The sequence below is a fragment of the Tachypleus tridentatus genome, chromosome 3 (genome assembly GCF_004210375.1).
Source record: "Tachypleus tridentatus isolate NWPU-2018 chromosome 3, ASM421037v1, whole genome shotgun sequence".
NCBI classification, from domain to species: domain Eukaryota; kingdom Metazoa; phylum Arthropoda; class Merostomata; order Xiphosura; family Limulidae; genus Tachypleus; species Tachypleus tridentatus.
Genome location: NC_134827.1, coordinates 47,638,643 through 47,643,418, shown reverse-complemented (window position 1 = coordinate 47,643,418; position 4,776 = coordinate 47,638,643).

Genomic DNA, 4,776 nt, shown 5'->3' with positions numbered 1-4,776 from the left:
ACCGTTGTATCTTTATGCGTGGGACCTGTAACAATATCTTTAAACCATTGTATCTTTATGCGTGGGACCTGTAACAATATCTTTAAACCATTGTATCTTTATGTACGAGACTTGTACAATATCTTTAAACCGTTGTATCTTTATAAATGGGACCTGTAACAATATCTTTAAACCATTGTATCTTTATGAATGGGACCTGTAACAATATCTTTAAAATATTGTATCTTTATGTTTGAGACATATGACAATATCTTTAAATCAAATCCCATGTAAAGTGGTTGAAACCAGACGAAGTAATTGTTTAAAAAATACACCAAAAATATGCTTTATACTGACCTTCCTAGAAAGACCGTAAAGGGGTAAATCCATGTCTGTTTACGTCAATATGTTGGGCATTTTAAAATTTATATTTGTGGTAACTTGCATATTAATTGTTATAAATACGACCTCTCGGGAGCAAAATGTGGTTGTTTGACCTTTTGTACCATAAAATTCCTGAAAAAGGTTTAAATCACGAAAAAAAAAAAAAAGAATTGGGGTTATTAGACGAAAGAATAATTATAAGTCAGTCCAGTGAAAAATGAAGGAAGGGCAATATAACCTCATGAAATTATAAGTCACTCCAGTGAAAAACGTAAAAAGGGCAATATAACCCTATGAAATTATAAGCCAGTCCAGTGAAAAATGTAGAAAGGGCAATATAACCCTATGAAATGATAAGTCAGTCCACTGAAAAATGTAGGAAGGACAATATAAACCTTTGAAATTATAAGTCAGTCCAGTGAAAAATGTAGGAAGGGCAATATAACCCTACGAAATTATAAGTCAGTCCAGTGAAAAATGTAGGAAGGACAATATAAGCCTTTGAAATTATAAGTAAGTCCAGTGAAAAATGTAGGAAGGGGCAATATAACCCCATGAAATTATAAGTCAGTCCAGTGAAAAATGTAGGAAGGGCAATATAACCCTTTGAAATTATAAGTCAGTCCAGTGAAAAATGTAGGAAGGGCAATATAACCCTATGAAATTATAAGTCAGTCCAGTGAAAAATGTAGGAAGGGCAATATAACCCTACGAAATTATAAGTCAGTCCAGTGAAAATGTAGGAAGGACAATATAACCCTTTGAAATTATAAGTCAGTCTAGTGAAAAATGTAGGAAGGGGCAATATAACCCTTTGAAATTATAAGTCAGTCCAGTGAAAAATGTAGGAAGGACAATATAACCCTTTGAAATTATAAGTCAGTCCAGTGAAAATGTAGGAAGGGGCAATATAACCCCTTGAAATTATAAGTCAGTCCAGTGAAAAATGTAGCAAGGACAATATAACCCTTTGAAATTATAAGTCAGTCCAGTGAAAAATGTAGGAAGGGCAATATAACCTCATGAAATTATAAGTCAGTCCAGTGAAAAATGTAGGAGGGGCAATATAACCTCATGAAATTATAAGTCACTCCAGTGAAAAACGTAGGAAGGGCAATATAACCCTATGAAATTATAAGTCAGTCCACTGAAAAAATGTAGGAAGGGCAATATAACCCTATGAAATTATAAGTCAGTCCAGTGAAAAATGTAGGAAGGGCAATATAACCCTATGAAATTATAAGTCAGTCCAGTGAAAAATGTAGGAAGGGCAATATAACCCCTTGAAATTATAAGTCAGTCCAGTTAAAAATGTAGGAGGGGCAATATAACCCTTTGAAATTATAAGTCAGTCCAGTGAAAAATGTAGGAAGGGCAATATAACCCTTTGAAATTATAAGTCAGTCCAGTGAAAATGTAGGAAGGGCAATATAACCCTATGAAATTATAAGTCAGTCCAGTGAAAAATGTAGGAAGGGCAATATAACCTCATGAAATTATAAGTCAGTCCAGTGAAAAATAGGAAGGGCAATATAAGAAATTATAAGTCAGTCCAGTGAAAATGTAGGAAGGGCAATATAACCCTATGAAATTATAAGTCAGTCCAGTGAAAATGTAGGAAGGGCAATATAACCCCTTGAAATTATAAGTCAGTCCAGTGAAAATGTAGGAAGGGCAATATAACCCTTGAAATTATAAGTCAGTCCAGTGAAAATGTAGGAAGGGCAATATAACCCTTTGAAATTATAAGTCAGTCCAGTTGAAAATGTAGGAAGGGCAATATAACCCTTTGAAATTATAAGTCAGTCCAGTGAAAAACGTAGGAAGGGCAATATAACCCTATGAAATTATAAGTCAGTCCAGTGAAAATGTAGGAAGGGCAATATAACCCTATGAAATTATAAGTCAGTCCAGTGAAAAAAATGTAGGAAGGGCAATATAACCCCATGAAATTATAAGTCAGTCCAGTGAAAATGTAGGAAGGGCAATATAACCCATGAAATTATAAGTCAGTCCAGTGAAAATGTAGGAAGGGCAATATAACCCTTTGAAATTATAAGTCAGTCCAGTGAAAATGTAGGAAGGGCAATATAACCCTTTGAAATTATAAGTCAGTCCAGTGAAAAATGTAGGAAGGGCAATATAACCCTTGAAATTATAAGTCAGTCCAGTGAAAATGTAGGAAGGGCAATATAACCCTTTGAAATTATAAGTCAGTCCAGTGAAAATGTAGGAAGGGCAATATAACCCTTTGAAATTATAAGTCAGTCCAGTGAAAATGTAGGAAGGGCAATATAACCCTTGAAATTATAAGTCAGTCCAGTGAAAATGTAGGAAGGGCAATATAACCCCATGAAATTATAAGTCAGTCCAGTGAAAATGTAGGAAGGGCAATATAACCCATGAAATTATAAGTCAGTCCAGTGAAAATGTAGGAAGGGCAATATAACCCTATGAAATTATAAGTCAGTCCAGTGAAAATGTAGGAAGGGCAATATAACCCCATGAAATTATAAGTCAGTCCAGTGAAAATGTAGGAAGGGCAATATAACCCTATGAAATTATAAGTCAGTCCAGTGAAAAATGTAGGAAGGGCAATATAACCCTATGAAATTATAAGTCAGTCCAGTGAAAATGTAGGAAGGGCAATATAACCCTTTGAAATTATAAGTCAGTCCAGTGAAAATGTAGGAAGGGCAATATAACCCTATGAAATTATAAGTCAGTCCAGTGAAAATGTAGGAAGGGCAATATAACCCTATGAAATTATAAGTCAGTCCAGTGAAAATGTAGGAAGGGCAATATAACCCTATGAAATTATAAGTCAGTCCAGTGAAAAATGTAGGAAGGGCAATATAACCCTATGAAATTATAAGTCAGTCCAGTGAAAAATGTAGGAAGGGCAATATAACCCTATGAAATTATAAGTCAGTCCAGTGAAAAATGTAGGAAGGGCAATATAACCCTATGAAATTATAAGTCAGTCCAGTGAAAAATGTAGGAAGGGCAATATAACCCTATGAAATTATAAGTCAGTCCAGTGAAAATGTAGGAAGGGCAATATAACCCTTGAAATTATAAGTCAGTCCAGTGAAAATGTAGGAAGGGCAATATAACCCTATGAAATTATAAGTCAGTCCAGTGAAAATGTAGGAAGGGCAATATAACCCTTGAAATTATAAGTCAGTCCAGTGAAAATGTAGGAAGGGCAATATAACCCTTGAAATTATAAGTCAGTCCAGTGAAAATGTAGGAAGGGCAATATAACCCTATGAAATTATAAGTCAGTCCAGTGAAAATGTAGGAAGGGCAATATAACCCTTGAAATTATAAGTCAGTCCAGTGAAAATGTAGGAAGGGCAATATAACCCTATGAAATTATAAGTCAGTCCAGTGAAAATGTAGGAAGGGCAATATAACCCTATGAAATTATAAGTCAGTCCAGTGAAAAATGTAGGAAGGGCAATATAACCTCATGAAATTATAAGTCAGTCCAGTGAAAATGTAGGAAGGGCAATATAACCCAGTGAAAATGAAATTATAAGTCAGTCCAGTGAAAATGTAGGAAGGGCAATATAACCCCATGAAATTATAAGTCAGTCCAGTGAAAAATGTAGGAAGGGCAATATAACCCCATGAAATTATAAGTCAGTCCAGTGAAAATGTAGGAAGGGCAATATAACCCCTTGAAATTATAAGTCAGTCCAGTGAAAATGTAGGAAGGGCAATATAACCCCATGAAATTATAAGTCAGTCCAGTGAAAATGTAGGAAGGGCAATATAACCCTATGAAATTATAAGTCAGTCCAGTGAAAATGTAGGAAGGGCAATATAACCCTATGAAATTATAAGTCAGTCCAGTGAAAATGTAGGAAGGGCAATATAACCCTATGAAATTATAAGTCAGTCCAGTGAAAATGTAGGAAGGGCAATATAACCCTATGAAATTATAAGTCAGTCCAGTGAAAATGTAGGAAGGGCAATATAACCCTATGAAATTATAAGTCAGTCCAGTGAAAATGTAGGAAGGGCAATATAACCCTATGAAATTATAAGTCAGTCCAGTGTCCAAAAAATGTAGGAAGGGCAATATAACCCTATGAAATTATAAGTCAGTCCAGTGAAAAATGTAGGAAGGGCAATATAACCCTATGAAATTATAAGTCAGTCCAGTGAAAATGTAGGAAGGGCAATATAACCCTATGAAATTATAAGTCAGTCCAGTGAAAATGTAGGAAGGGCAATATAACCCTTGAAATTATAAGTCAGTCCAGTGAAAATGTAGGAAGGGCAATATAACCCTATGAAATTATAAGTCAGTCCAGTGAAAATGTAGGAAGGGCAATATAACCCCATGAAATTATAAGTCAGTCCAGTGAAAATGTAGGAAGGGCAATATAACCCCATGAAATT